Genomic DNA, 19,220 nt, shown 5'->3' with positions numbered 1-19,220 from the left:
ATCACTGCCCTGCTCCTTCTGGCCACACCATTCCTGATCCAGGCCAGGAGCCATTGGCCTTCTTGGCCACCTGGGCACACGGCTGGCTCATGTCCAGCCTGCTGTCCATCAGTCCCTGCAGGTCCCTTTCTGCCTGGCTGCTGTCCAGCCCCTCTGTCCCCAGCCTGTAGCGCTGCAGGGGTTGTTGTGGCCAAAGTGCAGGACCCGGCACTTGGACTTGTTAAACCTCACCTTGTTGGGTTTGGGCCCTGGATCCAGCCTGTCCAGTCCCTGTGCAGAGCCCTCCTACCCTCCAGCAGATCAACATTCCCAGCCAGTTTGGTGTCACCAGGGTTACATGAGGCCCCGGAGTGTCCCAATGGTCTCCATAACTCCATGAGGCCTCCCAGTGTCACAATGTCCCTTTGGTTCCATGGGACCCCTTGGTGTCACAAAGTCCCTTGGATCCTTGGGCCCTGCAGTGTCACAATGTCACCGTGGTCCCCAAGGCCCTGCAGTGTCACAGTGGATCCTTGGTTCCAGGAGGTGTCACAGTGCAGCAATGGTCTCCTTGGTTCCACGGTGTCACAATGGCCTCTTGGTCCCAAGGAGCACTCCGTTCCCAAAATTGCTTCCTTCATTCAACAAGTACTCGCATTGTCGCAATGGCCTCTTGGTTATACAAGGTGCCCTCATGTCATAGTGGTCTTTGTTGTTCACGAAGCCCCAGAGAGTAACACTGACCTCCTGGTTCAGTGCAGTGTCACTTGGCCTTGTAAAACCTCACCTTGTTGGATCCAGCCTGTCCAGGTCTCCATGTAGAGCCCTCCTACCCTCCAGCAGATCCATACTCACACCCATTTTGGTGTCATCTGCAAATTTGATGATGGTGGACTCAGTCCCCTCATCCGGATCATCAGTGTAGATATTGAAATCCACACTGGCTGGCTCTGACCCCTCGGCCATCCTGTGGGTGCCCTGGGGTGGCACTCAAGGTGATCTGTTCCATAACCTTGCCGGGCACCGTGCTCAGACTGACAGGCCTGGAGCTCCCCAGCTCCTCCTTCCAGTTCTTCTTGGGGATGGGCTCACACTGGCACCTCCAGTGCTCTGGGACCTCCCTGGTGAGCCAGGACTGATGGTAAATGATGGGGAGCAGCTTGGGGAGCTCATCCACCAGCTCCCTCATCCCCCTAGGCTAGATTCCATCCCATACACCTGTGAGCATCTGAGTGCTTCAGCTCATCACCAACTGCTTCCTCCTGGATCACAGGGGACTGTTCTGCTCCCTGTCCCCATCTGCCAGCTCAGGAGAACACTTGTCCTGAGGACAACCTGTGTACTTGTTGAAAATTGAGACAAACAAGGTGTAAAATCGTTTAGCCTTTTCCTTCTCTTTAGTTACTTTATCTTTAGTTCCCTGTGTAGGAGCTGAGCTTGTGACCCCTTTATCTTTAGTTATATTCTCCACTGCATCCAATAAAGAATAGAGATTCTCCTTCTCCCTGCCTTTGCTACAAAATTTTATGTAAAACTTTTTTTTTTTTTTTTTTTTACAGATATCAACAGGTTAAGTTCTATTTGAGCTTTCACCTCTCTAATTGTCTTTCTGCATAGCCTAAGGGCATTGTAAAACACTTCCTGTGTTGCCACTCCTTTTTTCCTCTGAGTTGCCAGGAAAGCTGTATTGGCAGCCAGGACAGTAATTTTCATCACTAGCTCATCTTTTGCCACACTGGGATAGGCAGCTCCTTCCCCATTAAGACAGCTTTCTTGAAATATGTTCATCCTTCCTAAACCCCTTCATTTTTAAGGGCAGCTTTTGTTTAAAATATCAGTACCTGATTCAGTACTCCCCAAATCAGAATCCTAAAAAGGCCAAAGTCTGCCCTTCCTAATTCCAGTGTAGAAGATTTGTTGCTGCCCTCTGCAGAGCTTCCTGCCCCCCAGCACAGCCACACTCCCACCAGCTTGGTGTCACCTGGGAACTGACCAAGGCTGCCCTCTATCCCCTTGTCCAGATCAGCAATAATGAGATGTAAATGGCCGGGCCAAAGTCTCCAGTTCTGGGGATGCCCCTGGATGTGACTCCATTCCTCAGCGGCTCCATTCCCAGAGCAGCCAGGCCTGAGCAGAGCTGTGGGGCCAGAGCCGGCTGGGCTGTGCTGGGGAGAGGCCCTTGGTGCTGCCCAGAGCTCAGGGCAGCTGGCAGAGCTTGCAGGGAGCTTCGGCATCTTGCAGCAACGGAGGGGAGCCATGAGAGCACCAGCACACACACACAGACACACACACACACGCGCGCGCACACACACACACACACACACACACACACACACACACACACACAGACACACACACACACACACACACACACACGGAGCAGCTCAGCAGTGAAGACACGGGAGGGTCCAAGCACGGAGTTCTAACAATGGTTTATTAGGCCTCCAACACTGAAGGAGTCCAGGGGAAAAGACAGGGAACAAAGGAGGGTCCAGGGTACAAATACAGGAAAAGAGGGTGCGGAGAATGGCATCAGGGATGCAATGGTCTGAGGGCCCAGGGGTGGTACACAGGGAAGGGACCAATAGGGAATGCCAGGCTGGATAGGCGGGCACATAAACCAATGGGAAAACAGGGAAGGGAGAATTCACTAGAACTTGGACAGATAAGGGTAAAAGGGTAGGGAAGGCCAAGGGGGCAATGGGGAGCACACAACTGGGAAAAGTTAACACAGTGCTGCAGAGCACCATGGGGGGAGCTTCTTTCCCCACCCTGAGCTGTGAGGAATGTCCAGAGCCTGAAGTGCATCTCTCCAGGGGATTACCACTGTTCTTTCCCCAGTAAGCTCACAGACCTCCACAAACACACACTGGAGATGTCTGGGGCCATTCATCATTTCTCTGCTCTCAGCACTGAGGCAATGGACTCTGGCACTGCTCTGAGTTCAGGCCCGTGGCAACCACCCCTGGCCATGGGGCTCCATGGAGCTGCTCTCAGGAAACAACCCAAGAGCTGGGGAGTGCCCCAAAACTGCCTCAGGAATGTGAGACACCCCAGCATCTCCTCATGAATGTAGACTATTCAAAAACTCACCCAGTAATGGGCTCCCCCTATCTTAATCATCCCCAAAATTTGACTGTCTCATTCCAGACCCCAGACCACCTCCCTAATTCCTATCCCAACCCATCCCACCCCTCCTGGACATCAAGATCCCTTCCCAAGCTGTACTTCCCCCATTTCACACCTCCCAATCCCCATCCCACCAATCCCACCCCACCCAATTCTCATCTCACCCCTCCTGATTTGCATCCCGCATTGCCCAATCCCCTTCCAACCCAATTTCACCCTAAGAGGCAGTGGAATCGAGTAATTTTGGGGTTGGATTCAGTAGTTTTTAGTAGCAATGAGTGGATTTGAGCAGAAAGATCAGTCCCTCTCATCTTTTGGAGTGCCAAGAAACAAAGACAACTAAAACAAATAGCCCCCAAACTCCCCCATACCCTCACAGATATCTCCTGGAACCCAAAACTCCCCAAAAACAAAAGTAAGATGTGAGGCTTTAGATGCTTTTGATGAATTTGTTGGTTTTAACCCCAATTTTCTGTGTTTTGGAGGGAGGAAGATAAAAGATAATAAGAGGCAAAATAAAATAACAGCAGCCACTTCCCTCTGTGTATCACAGGGAATGTGGGTCACCAGGGCTCTGAGCAGGGTGGGTCCTCTGATGGGGATGGAGCTGGAGCAGCGCACGAAGCTCTTCCTGCAGGCGGGATTCTCGCAGGGCTTCCCTTACCGGTGCCTCCGCTGGTGCCGGGTAAAGAATGAGCGGTCTGAGAAGCTCTTCCCACACCGGGGACACTCGTAGGGCCTCTCCCCGGTGTGGATGCGCCGGTGGGTGACGAGGGTGGAGTTGTGCTTGAAGCCCATCCCGCAGTCGGGGCAGCGGAAGGGCCTCTCCTGTCTGTGAATCCGCTGATGTACAAGGAGATGGGAGCTGGTGTGAAACCTCTTCCCACACTCAGGACACTGGTAGGGCCTCTCCCCAGTGTGGATGCGTTGGTGGATGATGAGCTGGGAGCTCCAGCCGAAGCCCTTCCCACACTCCCCACACTCGTAGGGCCATTCCCCAGTGTGGATCATCTGATGTCGTTTCAGACTGTTGCTCTGCCTGAAGCTCTTCCCACACTCCAAGCACTTGTGGGGCTTCTCCCCATTCTGAAGCTTCTCAGGGACCACCAGCTCTGAGCTCTGGCGGAAGCTCTGACCACCTTCCTGACCCAGAGTGGGCCTTTCCTCCTCAGAGCACCCTGGGCTGGGTTTGCAGCCCCTCCTCCTGTGGGATCTCCGGGGCTTTTCCTCCCTGTTGGATTCCCGCACTGTGGAGTTGCTCAAATCGGCCTCTTCCATGTGGTTGTGCTGCAGAGATTTGTCCTTCCTGGTCTCCATCATCAGCTCCTGCTCTGGGGTAGGAAGGACAAGGAGAGGGTGGGATTTGCCTCCGTGCCACAAGGAAGGGTAAGGAGATCCCCCCAGTGCATCCCCGTCAGCAGAGCGTCGGCAGCGGGGCTGTCCTGCAGCCGGGGGCCAGGCTGGGCCGGGAGATGGAGCAGGAGAGAGGGGGAAAGGGGCACTGACTTCCTCCTCACCTGCCTCAATGTCCCAGGGCGCCTTCCTCTTCCTCACAGCCTCCTCCTCCATTTCGTGAAGGTTTGGGTATGGGAAATTCTGTTTAGGGAGGAAAACAAGGGATGAGCACATTGAGTTTTCTACTCGTTTCAAAGCAAACCAGGGGGAGAATTTATGCCAGAATTACAATTGAAAAAGAAAATTAATACCAATGCAATGATAGAAAAATCCTGGCTTAAACTTACAGAGTCAGGATATAACCTGACACCCCGTTGGTCAGGGTGGTGGTAGCAGTCTGATGAAATGGTGGCTGCAGTCCGGCTGGAGTGATGAACGTGATTCTGTCAAAGCGGTGATCCTGTAGAAGGGTCTGGTCTTCCTCTGAAGGTCCAGTGGTGGTTATGGAGCTCTTGTCCTCTGGGAATCCAGTAGGCAAGGTGGTCGTGGTGTTGCAAGGGTGAGATTATATCCAGGCAGGAATGCTTGGTTCCTCCCCCTGGGCGGAGCATCCCACAATGCGATGATGTAATTTTATCAGCCCTGCAGTGACACTCAATGGCCCATTAACAGAAGATGGCCCCTGGAGGGCGTTATCAGGGCTGAGCCATGGAAGAGATAAAGAACACTGCCCCACCTGTTGATAACAGTTTATGGAGATGGTGACTGAAAACACTTTTGGTTACATCTGACATTGTAACCTGAAACAGTGAGGCCATCCCTGCTCGGGGTGGGGGGTGAACACCACCCCCCTTACCCAAACTGGCTCAGGTGTAAAACCCCCACCCTGGGAAGGACACGCACACAGGGGACAATGTCACACTTGCCCTGTCCCAGGGGAGATCTCTGTCCCTGTCACTCCCTTGCTCTCTCCCCTTTTCTCTTTCTTTCCATCCCTCTCTCTACCTCACATTTACTGTTCAATAAAATCCACTTTGGATTTGGACTCCTTAGCACCTTCATTGGGGCAGAGGCATCTCTCTAACAATTTTATTAACCAGACTGAGACATTATTTTGCACAGTGAGTTCAGGGCACTGCTGTCTGACCCCAAGTGCCTTTGACAACAGCCTGGTTCCCTCCTCTGAGGAGGTTCTGCCTCTTTCTGGAGGAACTCGTGGAAACTTGGATGCAGCTTCCTCTGAGTGACTTTTGGGAGAACTTATGAGGAAAATGGCTGTTTTGAGTGGCCAGTGTAAAGAACATATTTTGTTGTCCTTCCTTGAAAAGTTTGTTAAAAATCACTGGAGGAAAGGAAGCAAATGATTCCAGCGAGACTGACAAGGTTCATTCACCCCAAGGTGAGGAACACAAGGCTGCTAAAACTCCTACAAGAAGCCCAGCTCAAATAGCTAAATTTCTGAATAACTCCCAAATTCACAGCTTTTGAGGGTCTTGTCAAATGTGAGAATAATTTTACCTTGCTACCTGTTACATTTGTGACAGCTCCATAGAGCTTTCCCTTCCTTTTAATAATCTGTATTGGGCTAAATGTCCACTTTTCTTTTATTGGAACTTCCCAGCAGCTGAGCTGGAGTTGTATTGGAACTGGGGAAATTTGAAATTGCCACAGAATTACTTCTATTGTCAGTTTATTAATGTTTGGTATTTGTGTTTTAATCACAAGTGGCTTGTGGGAAGAGCAAATATTCCTCAAGGCATTTTTTGTAGGGTTAAGTTTGATTTCTGGCAAGTTTGTTTCATCTGGTCCCCAGGGGATGCTCGAGGGGTCTCTGTGCCTCTCACCCTGGGGGATGCTTGAGAGGGGCTTGGATGGTTTGTCCCTTTCCCGGTCACCCCAGGCCATTCCTGAGGAGGTGTCTCTCTCCCGGTCACCCCAAGCCATTCCCCAGGGCGTCTCCGGCGTTCTCACCCCTGTGCCAGGGGAGTGCTCCAGGGAGTCTCTCTCCCTCTCAGCCCAGGGGTTGCTCAGGGGTTCAAACAGGGCATTTTCCAGTGTAAATTTAACAGGGTAGAAATCCATTTGGATTTAGGTGAAATGTGCTGATTTGAAGAGATAGTAGCTTGCTAGCATAGGCAAAATATGCTGTTTAGTCTGCTCGCTCTGCTGCAGAAACGCGGATGGAACATTGATCCCCACAAATCCTGTAAGGAGTTGTAGAGATGGTGTGTTTATTGCGGTGCTGGACGCATGTGGGGATCGTTCCCCTTCAAAGGACATGTGCACACCTGTGTAAGAGACGGTCCCAAGTTCCCCTCATTCTTGCCTCACGTTTGCCGCAATGGCAGAGACTGAGATGCTGGAGACTCTGATTGGAGTTCCGGCTTGGCGAGGTGGATGATTATTTTTGGAGGTGCATTTGCTGTACCACCACAGACCACTGCTTCGAGCAGGGCCTGGCAAGGACCTGGCAAGGAGTGGCTTGTTCTACGCGTTTACACCTGCTTCATGATACCTGCTCAACCCAGGGATTTTCCCACCTGATGAACTTTGGGGTAACTCTGGTGATCTCCCACAGAAGACCCCTCATCTGCCTCATGACCACTGTGACGGACGGAGATTGAAGCCCCTCCCAAGGACTGAGACTGAGACCCCCACCACAGGGAGGAGGGCTGGCCTGATCAATGCCAGATGTTTCCCAGGTGTGGTCGATGGACCATGAAAACAATGGCTCTTGCTCACAGCTGATAACATGACCTGTTCCTCCTTGGTGGCTTCAATGGACTTACTCTTCATTCTACCTGTTCCCCCTCAATTATTTCAATTAGCTTTCGTTGTCTTTTGCCTGTTCCCCCCATTCAACACTGGACTATAAAAGACCCCTGAGATAACCAAGATTTTGAGATTCTCTCCAATGCAACAAGACGGATCTGCATTGTTTGGACCAGTGAGGATTTCATCTACATTGGTAGCTATAAGCCTCTTTCCCTTCCTTTTCTATCCTTTATTTCTTTTCTGTCCCCTCTATTGCATTTGCTGTTGGCACTCTATAATAAAGGTGCATTTTTTGTTATTAAACTGATGGTCCCCTGCTGTTTTCCTTTTTGCACTTTTGGAATCAGTAAACAAGCAATCATGACATCCCGCTCCTCCAAGAGGATCATGACACTCCCTCACGGGATTGGGATCTGCGGGCAGGGTCCCTTCCTACACCAATAGTTCCCAGATTCTGTCAGGGACTCACTTCCTTTTCCTTCTTCCCTCTGCTTCCAGCTGGGAATGTGCTGGGAAATGTCCAGCAAAGCCACCTTTGCTGCGTGCTGCAGGAGCCCACGGAGCTGCTGCACCTTGTTCCCTGCCCTGCACAGCTCCTTGGGAGGCACGGCAGGAGCAGCACCCTGGGAGCCTCGGGAATGCCCCTCTGGGATCCATGGCACACGCTGCCAGGGGCTGGAATTCCAGTTCCCAGCCAGGAAAAGATGTTCCTGCCCTTGATGGAAAAGCTCTTAACAAGCAGCCAGAAGCCAAATGGAGAAAGATCTTACAGTGACATTTCACTGCCAGCCTTCATAACTTCACCTGTGGTTGTTTTAGCTCACGGATTGGGAATTAAATCAAGGCAGGGCCTTTGATGGGAGCTGCCCTGGGTCAAGGGAGATACTGAGAGAGAAACAGAGCATGTAAAGAGAGGTCTGAGAGAAAGGAGGACAAAAACACAATCAGCTGAGACGGTGGCACTCTGAAAAGAGAACTGCAACTGACTGAAAAGGAATGGGATGGAAAGAAATAATTTTGTAACTTGTATTTCCCATCAAAACACAATTGCCTCCCTTTCTCACCAACCTCCTCCTGGTGTCATTCAGCCGGGATGTAAGAATGTTCTTCATTCTGAGTGGATGTTCCAGGCTGCAGCCACAAGGAAACAGGGAATGGGGATTTTCCTGCTCCTGGGGAGTTTGACATCCTCAGCTGAGGAGAGTAGAAGGCAACAGAAGGAAAGGACAGCTGGCTTCACCCTTCCTCAGGAATGAGGGGGTGGGGGGAAATCTCTCATCATGTCTGCAGCTGCTCCCACAGGGATGTGAGGGCTGATCCCAGAGCCCCAGGGGTCACATTCAGAGATGCCCTCAGGGGCAGCATGGGACCACCTGGATCTTGGAGCACCCAGCTGCCCCCCATGTTTGGAGGTGCCTGAGGAGGGCTGGGACAATGCCAGGGACATCCTGCAGTGACATCCCCCCTGTCCCGCCCTGTGTGTGCTCAGTCCCAAACCTGACCCTGATCCTGGTGTCAATCTCACTCCACATATACACACACTCACAGTTCTGTATTTAATCTCATCCCAGTGCCAGACTTGTCTAGCCCCAGACCCAATCCCAGCCCCAGCCCTAAAGCCAATCCCACATTTTGCCTTAAACCCAGTCACAGCTTCAATCCAAATCTCAGCCCTAACTCATACCCCAGCCCCACTTCCAGCCCCTTCCTAAATCCTCAGCCCCAAACCAAATCCCAGGTTCAGCCCTTCTGGGGGTTTGGGGGTGTCTCTGTCCCTCTGACCCCGGTGATGTTTGGGTTGGGTCACACCAGGGCTGAGAGGGACAGAGACCCCCCCGGCCTCCCCAGGGATGAGAAGGTCAGAGAGCCCCCCCAGCCCCGAGCACCCTCAGCGGTGAGAGGGACACAGAGCCCCTGGTCCCCAGCCCTGCACAAGCATTCCCTGAGGCCAGAGGGATGGAGACCCCCCGAGCATCCCCCAGGGTGAGGGGACAGAGACCCATGAGCATCCCCTGGGCTGAGAGGGACCGAGACTCCCTTGAGCGCCTCCTGGCAGAGGGATTAGAGGGAGGGAGACCCTCCAGGCATTCCTGGGGTGAGAAAAATGGAGACTCCCTGGGGAAGGGCCTGGGGTGACAGGAACAGGGACACCCCTGGGGAATGGCCTGGGGTGACAGGGACAGGGACACCCCTGGGGAATGGCCTGGGGTGACAGGGACAGGGACACACCTGGGGAATGGCCTGGGGTGACAGGGACAGGGACAACACCCCCAGGCCCCTCCTAAGCATCCCCCAGGGCAAGAGAAACAGAGATGCCTTGAGCATCCCCTGAGCACTGGACAAAACAAACTTGTCAGAAATCAAACTTAACCCTCCATAAAATGCCTTGAGGAAGATTTGCTCTTCCCACAAGTCACTTGTGATGGAAACACAAACAAATCCCAAACATAAAGAAACTGAAAATAGAAGCAATTCTGTGGCAATTCCAAATTTCATCAGTTCCAGCAGAACCCCTTCTCAGCTCCTGGCAGGTTCTGATAAAAGAAAAGTGGAAATTCGGCCCAATACAGATTATGAAAAGAAAGGGAAAATTCTGTATAGTCACAAAGGTGACAGGCACGAAGAGAATTATGATTCTCACATTTGGCAAAGCCCCCAAGCCTGTGAATTCAGGAGTTATTCGGGAATTTAGCTACGTGAGCTGGGTTTCTTGTAGGACTTTTAGCAGCCTTGTGCTACTCAGCTTGGGGTGAACGAACCTTGTCAGTCTCTCTGTTATCATTTCCTTCCTTTCCTCCAGTGATTTTAACAAACTTTTTAAGGAAGGACAAGAAAATATTTTCTTTACCCTGGCCACCCACAACAGCCATTTTCCTCATAAGTTCTCCCATAAGTCACTCAGAGGAAGCTGAGTCAGAATTTCCAAGAGTTCCTCCAGAAAGCCACAACCTCCTCAGAGGAGGGAACCCGGCTGTTGTCAAAGGCACTTGGGGTCAGACAACAGTGCCCGGAACTCACTGTGCCAAAATAATATTGCAATCTGGTTAATAAAATTGTTAGAGAGGTGTCTCTGCCCCAGTTAAGGTGCTAACGAGACCAAATCTGTCCTGGTTCAGGGCAAATTTTGGAAAGAACCCCCAAAGGGTTCCTCTAGGAAGCACATCCAATCGGCCCCTCCCCCCAACTGGTTCAGGAAGGATACCTCCTTAGGGAAAGTGGAAAAAACTTGTTTATTAAACAAGCAACCTTAACAGTATTAAACAATAAAACTTCTTACCACTCCAAGAGAGAGACAAACTCAGAAAGATCCCCCAGGCTGCAGCTGGGCTCACTCAGTCTCTGATCAGTCCCTCCTTGGCCCAGGCCTGGCCCACTGGGCCACAGGTGCTGCTGCTGCTGCTCTTCTGGTGTTCAGTCCAGAGCAGGTCCAGAGAAAGGGAAAAAACAGAGTCCAGGGAACTTCTTTGCCTCAGCTAGCTAAAACGAACTCGGAAAGCAAAGGAGAGCTCTGTCTTGCTGTCTGTCCGTCCGCAGACAACCCAGTCCAGGAGCAGGAATGTGGAGGAGGGAGTTCAGTTCTTGGAAACAAACTCCGCGCTTCTTCCCCCCCATTCACTCTTGGAACAAGCCTTAAAGGTGCAAAACTTATCATTCAACATAAACAGGGCAGACGACTGGGGATGAAGGCATCACACAGTCAGCCGGGGACACCTGGCTGCCCTGCTCCCCTCTGGCTGAGGTGCTGAGAGCTCTGCAGCCCCTCCTGCCATCCCACCTGCCCAGGCCAGCACAAGAGCCCCGGCCTTGGGGCCCTGCAGAGCTGCTCCTGCTCCAGGCCCAGGGCCCATCCCAGAGCTGAGGCAGCCACAAAGCTGTGCCCATGTCTGCTCATTGCTGCTCTGATGGGGATGGATCCTCAAAAGATGAATTTTAATACTCCAGAGGCCTCTTCTTCTTGTGCTTTTCAGTTCAGGAATTCAATTAAAAAGGCTTATAAAGATCTGTTTAAAATGCCCAAAGAAAAGTCCATGGGAATAACTGAAGATATCAATTCATCTGTGGATAATTAGACAGATTTCAGAGGTGTATTCAAAGTCAATATACTGTATTGAAAACTATGCAGAGAGAACTGTTTTGTCCTGTTTTATTTTCCTGTTTTTCCTGTTTATGGACGGATATCAGCAATGTCCAATTGATATTGACCCTCAGCACCTTCTAATGCAGTCTGAACACACATGAAAATCAAGACCCTTCATGGCTAACAATCAATCAGATTTGTCCACACCCACCCCCAAGCACTTCCCTCATCCAAGCCCTGGCACTCAGAGCCTTTTGTTCACAGAAAGGGTGAGTGGGCACTGGAATGGGCAGGCCAGGGGGGAGGTGGCAGAGTCACTGTCCCTCTCCAGTGACACTCAGTAGCATGGTCTGAGTGACAAGGCGGTATTAGGGCATTGGTTGGACTTGATGATCCCAAAGGTCTTTTCCAGCTTATTTCATTCTGTCATTCTGTGATGATTGGGACACTCTGGGGCCATTGTGACCCTGCAGGGCCTGGTGGAACTAAGAGGACCATGGTGACACTGTGCAGCCCCATAGAACCAGGGCTCCATTGTGGTGCTCTGGGGCCCAATGGAACCAGGGAGTCCCCGTGACACTGGGTCCTGGTGGAACCACAGAGGCCATTGTGACACTGCGGGGCCTCATGGAACCAAGGGGACATTGTGACACTGCAGGACCTTGTGTAACCAAGGGGTCACTGTGACATTCTGGGGTCTCAAGGAATCTGGAAGGCCCTTGTGACACTGTGTGGCCTCGTGGAAACAGGGAGTCCATTGTGACACTGAGGGGACTTCTGGAAGCACGGAGAGCATTGTGACAGTGTGGGACCTCATGTGACCATGGGGCCTTTGTGACACCCTGGGGCCCCATGGAACCAAGGGCCCACTGTGAAACTGCAGCACCAACGAGAACATTGTGACACTGTGAAGCCCCATGGAACCAAGGAGTCCATTGTCACATTTTGGGGCTCCATGGAACCAAGGAGACCAGTGTGACAGTGCAGGGCCTGGTGCAACCAAAGGGACGTTGTGATGCTGAGGGGCCCCTTGGAACAAGGACATTTTTGCAGATGACACCAAGGTGGATGTGAGTGTTGATCTGCTGAACGGTAGGAGGGCTCTGCAGAGGGCCCTGGACAGGCTGGATCCAGGGCCCAAACCCAACAAGGTGAGGTTTAACAAGTCCAAGTGCCGGGTCCTGCACTTTGGCCACAACAACCCCTGCAGTGCTACAGGCTGGGGACAGAGTGGCTGGACAGCAGCCAGGCAGAAAGGGACCTGCAGGGACTGATGGACAGCAGGCTGGACATGAGCCAGCAGTGTGCCCAGGTGGCCAAGAAGGCCAATGGCTCCTGGCCTGGATCAGGAATGGTGTGGCCAGCAGGAGCAGAGCTGCTGTGCCAGCACTGATCTGCCCCAGCTCTGCACACAGACATTGCTGCTGCAGCTCCAGGGAAGGCAACAAAAGGGCATCTCTGCAGAAAGCTTTGCTGGGACATCCTTTAGTTCCTTTAAAGCCACCGAGAACGCAACCCCTCATTGATGCAGTCTGTGGCAACAGGGAAGGTACAGATAAAATGAGAAATGGCACCAACAATGACATTTATTGTGGACAATATGAAAAAAGTAAAGAAAAAGAATCTCAAAAATGAAACCAACAAGAAGTATCAAAAATTACTTTTATTACAAGTGATTTGCAGAAATTGGCCAGCAGTTTAATGTTCCTGAAAGCATCCAGTCATCAGTGTCCACACTGCAGCCTTGAGCTCCTGGTTCCTCATGCTGTAGATGAGGGGGTTCAGGGCTGGAGGCACCACCGAGTACAGAACTGACAGGGCCAGATCCAGGGATGGGGAGGACATGGAGGGAGGCTTCAGGTAAGCAAATATGCCAGTGCTGACAAACAGGGAGACCACAGCCAGGTGAGGGAGGCAGGTGGAAAAGGCTTTGTGCCGTCCCTGCTCAGAGGGGATCCTCAGCACAGCCCTGAAAATCTGCACATAGGAGAAAACCATGAACACAAAACAACCAAATCCTAAACACACACTAATAAGAAGAAGCCCAAATTTCCTGAGGTAGGATTTGGAGCAGGAGAGCTTGAGGATCTGGGGGATTTCACAGAAGAACTGGCCCAGGCTATTGCCATGGCACAGGGGCAGGGAAAATGTATTGGCTGTGTGCAGCAGCGAATAGAGAAAGGCACTGGCCCAGGCAGCTGCTGCCATGTGGGCACAAGCTCTGCTGCCCAGGAGGGTCCCGTAGTGCAGGGGTTTGCAGATGGACACGTAGCGGTCGTAGCACATGATGGTCAGGAGGAAATACTCTGATCCAAGAAAGAAGAAAACCAGAAAAACCTGAGCAGCACATCCTGTGTAGGAGATGTTCCTGGTGTCCCACAGGGAATTGTGCATGGCTTTGGGGACAGTGGTGCAGATGGAGCCCAGGTCGCTGAGGGCCAGGTTGAGCAGGAAGAAGAACATGGGCGTGTGCAGGTGGTGGCCGCAGGCTACGGCGCTGATGATGAGGCCGTTGCCCAGGAGGGCAGCCAGGGAGATGCCCAGGAAGAGGCAGAAGTGCAGGAGCTGCAGCTGCCGCGTGTCTGCCAGTGCCAGCAGGAGGAAGTGGCTGATGGAGCTGCTGTTGGACATTTGCTGTGGCTGCACATGGGAACCTGGTCATGGAGAAAGGACAGTGACAAGTCAGGAGAGGCTGTTTGGAGCCAGACTTGGGCCATTCCCTGCAGCCTGTCCTGCTGGGACTCACCCACCCTTGTTCCTGCTGTGGGAAAACCTTCACCCAGGTCCCTGCCTGAGCTCCAGTTGTGCTGGCTGAGTGTGCCAGGAGCAGCCAGACCTGAGCGTGGGGGCTCTTGAGGAGCCATCCCTGCCCTGCTTCCCTGGGTTTGTGGCCCTGTGGCAGAGGGACAAGGCTGGATATTCAGGATTTGTCAGGGGAATAATTCCTACTGCAGAAAGGCTTGGTACCATCTGCACTACCACTTCTAAGGGAAATGGCAGGAGCTGGTTTAAGGAATTATTTTCCTACTCACACATCATTCCTGGCTCTCTGAGGTCAGAAATCCCCAGCATTCCTGCTGCACTCAGAGTTTGCCACTGAGAGATGTGAGAGGCAAAGGATTCCCTGTGGCGGAGGGCAGGTGAGGGGCTGAATGGGCTTGTTCCCCCAGCACTGCTCTGCTCAGCCCCCTCTCCTTCCCTGAGCATCTCCCTGGGCCTGGACATTCCCTCCTGAGAGGTGCCTTGTCCCTGCCAGCGCTCACAGAGCCCATCCCACCCTGTGTGCCCTCGGCCCGGCCCTACAGAAACCTGCCTGTGTGCAGGGCCCTGGCTGGGGCAGGCTCTGTGTGCAGCTGGGCAAGGGCAGCTCAGGAGAGCCCTGCTGGGCCCTGCAGAGGTGATGCTGCTGCTGTCCAGGGCTGAGGAGTGGCTGAAGGCTCTTTGGGAGGCTCCCAGCAGAGAGACTGACCACCCAAAGTCACAGTTCCGGAGTCTCTGTAAATGTTCAAACATTCCTTTGATGATCCTGTGTGTCCCTTTCAACTCAGAATGTTCTGTGATTCTGGGATTACAATTCCTGCACTGTTTATCTCATCCCCCTGTTTTCTATAATCAAAAGAGAAAAAAAAAAAACCCCTTTGCAACAGTGTTAGAACAGGAAAATAAAACCCAGACCTTTATTGGAAGATTCCAGGTGGCCCCACAGTAATGGGGCACACCCAGTCCCTGATTTCAACAAGGTAATAAGGTTGATTAATTAGGATATTTAACAGGAATATCCAGTAGGAGATTCAGTTGCCCCACTTACACACCCCTGGCTCAACCCATTGGAGTAGTCCAAGGGCTTCTTTGCCCCAGTTTTATTTATGACTTCTTTCATTGTTGTCAAATCCAAATTACTCTTCTTGTAGGCACTCTTCATGATAATAAGACTATACAATATTTCAGGAATGTATTTAGACAGTCAGCTTATTGTTCTAAAATCTAAGAGCTAGGCAGGAAACATACTAGAGTCAGTTAAGGATTACAGTAAAATAAGAACATAATAGTAGTTTAATAGAGTTAATTAATTAATAGAGTTAAGTAAGTATTATAGTTTTATAACTATATAATAGTAATTTATAGAGCTACAGATATCTGAAAAATGTATAAAAGGCAAAATACTTTTCATCATCACCCCAAATTTCCCATCCTTCTCCAAGCAGGAAATTGAAAACACTCTCAGGAAAGCTCCTGATCTTTACAGCAATCCCAGGCTTACCTTCTTTGGGAAGTGCCCTCCGGAGCTGTGCCCAGGCTGGTCTGGAGCTGGGAGCAGCCCTGCCCCACCCAGCCCCTCTCAGCAGCAGCACCTGCCCTGCTCAGGGTGGCTCCTTCCCCCCACAGCTCCTGGCCAGCGCTGGGAGCAGCTCCAGGGCCGGCTGAGAGCTGTCCCTGGCAGGCAGCAGAGTCCTGGCCCAGCACAGCGCCCTGGGCTGCAGGACCCTGCTCTGCAGGACAGCCCTGGGCACCCCTGGCTGCTCTGCACAGGAGATGAGCAGAGAATGCACTCACAGGGTCTGTGGGCAGTGGGATGTTCCAGCTTTAGGAGATCACTGCAGGAGCTGCAGCTGCATTGTCCTGCAGCCAGAGGTTCCTGTGCCAAGGGCTGGCAGTGATTCTGCCCCAGGCACTTCTCAGCCCCTTCCCAGCCCTGACTGATTGAAGCTCTCTGTGCCTCTGTGCTGTGCCCGGGCTGGCTGCAGGCAGTGCCCCAGCCCTGCTGGGCTGGCAGAGGAGCTGCTCAGCAAGAGAAATGTGCTTTTGAAGCTCTGCTTGGTTACCAGGATCACCCTCTGTGCCAGGAGCCCGGCCCAGTTCAGCAGCACAGACACAGCACAAGGACTTTAATGACCCTCTGGGGCTTTGTGCTCAGGCCCTGAACATCAGGCCAAGAGGGAGCTGCAGAAACCTCTCCAGAACTCCAAGTCACAATCCAGCTCCAAAGTTTCTTGGACTTTTAATGGGTCCCACTGAGGGACACGACTGAGAAAGTGTCCCCAGGCCCCAGGCAGAGCAGAGAACTGGAGGCACTGATGACAGGTGGGGACAAAGAGAAGCCAAGTCTTGGTGCCCTGGGGCACAGCAGGGTCTGTGCCACCAAGGGCTGTCAGGAGACACCTTGTCCTGAGGCCCTGGGGCCTCCTGGCACAGCCCCAGCCAGGCTGGGCACTGTCAGCCCCTGGTCCTGCCCTCAGCATCCCCCCCTAGCCCACATCCCAGTGGCCTCAAGGATCTGCTGGAAGGAGTCCCTGGGGAGCCTTGGTCAGGAATGGCCCTGGGGGCTCCTTCATGCTCTCAGGGACTGCAGGTTTTTCAAAGGACTTTGGCTTTTGCTTTTGCCTTGCAGTCTCTAAGATGTTTCTGCAATCATGGCTTCCAATTATCTGCTGTAATTAGTCCCTGGAGAGGCTTTGTCAGGAACAACACTCAGTGGGGCTCATTAATGCTTCAAGGTACTTCAGTTCTTTTAAGGTATTGGTGTTTCCCTTTTGATACAGACTCTGGGAGAGGTTTGTGCAATCATGGCCCCAATTATCTGCTTTAATGAGTCTCTTGAGAGCTTTGTACTGACACTCAGTCGGGCTCATTAATACTTTGAGATACTCAACTTTTGTAGGGTACTTTGGATTTTCCTTTCCACACTGAGAGGTTTTTGTGCCATTTTGAGTCTCTGAGAGGTTTTTGTGCCATCCTGGCCTCCGATTCTCTCCTCCAAGGAGTCCATGAGGAGCCTGTGTTGGGGATGGACCTCATTGGCACCCATTAATGCTGTGAGACACTTTGGGTATTTCCTCTGACTTTGACTCCTGGACAAGTTTGTGCAATCTCCTCTCAGGCCCTGAGGTTCCAGGGCTTAGTTCCAAATGCACCACAAGGCTCATTAGGATCCAGCAAGTCCTGACAAACCATTGCTCTGCCTTGATTTCCCTCTGGTCTGGGGCAGTTCATCAGGAAGTTTCTGTAGTGTTTTTGGGTCACCAATTTGAGATTTCTCAGCCAATGCATTAATTAGTGTGGTGGGTTCAGTGTTGGCTAATTACCAGTGCACTCACTAGAATATACTTACACATTTCCTGCTGTGAGATAGGATTAGGAGAAAGGCAAAGTGGGATCAAAACTGTAAAAGGGTGTAGAGAAAAGTTTATTAACAGTAGCTAAAAGAAAGAGTAATAAGAATCAGAGGAAAACATTGAGACCACTTCCTCTCTCCTTATAACCTGACAATATAAAGAGACAAAACCTAAATTTTTCTGTCAGTTTTCCACCTCTAGAATAGTCTTTGTTCAGTTCTCTTAGGGAGAGAAGTTCCTCTTGTTAATGTTATGGAGACTTCTCCACAAGACAACAGTTATCTCATGGCTTTTCATTCCACGTATAACAGCTGCCTGGAAAAATCTGCAATCGTGAAGTTCCTCTGAAATAGATTTTTGCAGTTCACTTAAGTTAACAAAATGAATTAAGCATTTATATTGTAGCTTGTACAGTTATGTGTTGAATTTCAACCTTTTACTTAAGAAGCCTCTTCCATAGTACAAAGGGCATAAGAAAATGCAAATTTCTGAAGCTTATTACACAAAGGATGCAAAGAATCCAGATAAAGAAGCTTCCCTGTCTCCAGGCCTATCAAGACTGACAGATGTACACAGATAAACACCGAAGGACTGAAAGTGCATGTGCAGAGAGAATTCAAAAGTTCAATCATGAAGAAGACCACGATCTTCAGCCTCAAGAGACCACCAGAGACCCCCGCAGGACCACCATGGCAAACCACGCATGCCCAGAAGGGCCTAGACCTCTTTAGCATGAGAGGCGAGGACAGGCGGGGCCAGGGGTTGAATATGCATGGGAAGGTTGTGTGATGTATTGCATATGGAACACCTTTGTGAAGAAAAGTGTGGGTCAGAGTAAGGATCGGGGCACAAGTTTTTGGAGAGCTATCTCACTTGTGCTGGGCACTGGCAATACAAACCCACTTCATAACTACCCCAAGCTGTGGAGTCTATTTATTTATTCCACATATCACTTCAAAAGTATAGAATTGTGACGTTCAAAGGTAGAAATAGAAACTGCCGAAAGCTTGCGTAAAAATGGAAAATAGAAACTACTGGGAAAAGCTTATGACTATGCATGAATATGATCAATAAATACCAGCAAGCCCAACAATCGGTGTGCAGTTGGAGGGGGAAACCCCCACCACTGTGCCCAGTGCTGTCTTTGCTCATACATTACAATAATAATTACTAAATAATAATAACTAATTGAATTAATGCTTGATATATTGGCTGAGTCAAGCTTCCCATTTCTAACAGAAATTGTTATGAAAAAGTGACTCTTCTTCCAGACAAAGTCCACCAAGTCATTGTCTGCATTTCTTCTTTCACATTCTTTCAGCCATCCACTGAGAGGTCCAGCTTGTTCTGCTGCTTTCCATGAACTGATTGAACTCTTGATTTATACCATTGCATGAGATGTGGAAGCTTCTAAACTGAACACAGAAACAAACTCCCTCTGTCAGCCCATGTTCATGTTCTACCTCACTTTCAAGATGTCCATGGGGATGTTGGAATGAAATCACACAGCTCTCCATTTCTGGCTGAAGGCTCTGGAGATTCTTTCTCTGCATTCCCTGACAATTCCTGGCAGACTGTCATGGTTCTTAGGGTAGAACAATAACAATGAAAATCTCACCAATGGCACAACTGCCCAGCCCACAAGGAAAAGAAAGAACAAGTTGTAAAATTCTTCAAATATTTGTCCTGCTGTGCTGCAAGAGTCGAGCTGCACACACGGTGTGGGAAGCCAAGAGAAGCTGCAGCTGGTG

The 19,220-nt window shown here is 51.0% G+C and overlaps 1 pseudogene; it reads right to left on the bottom strand.

Annotated features, from left to right (window-relative positions):
* Nucleotides 1–13,054: 13,054 nt before the first annotated feature.
* LOC140681482 (olfactory receptor 14A16-like) lies at nucleotides 13,055–14,073 on the bottom strand (annotated as a pseudogene).
* Between the last annotated feature and the right edge of the window lie 5,147 nt (nucleotides 14,074–19,220).

Source organism: Taeniopygia guttata, chromosome 36, assembly GCF_048771995.1.
Source record: "Taeniopygia guttata chromosome 36, bTaeGut7.mat, whole genome shotgun sequence".
Taxonomy (NCBI): domain Eukaryota; kingdom Metazoa; phylum Chordata; class Aves; order Passeriformes; family Estrildidae; genus Taeniopygia; species Taeniopygia guttata.
Note: the sequence above shows the minus strand (reverse complement) of the source record. Positions and strands in the feature narration are given on the sequence as shown.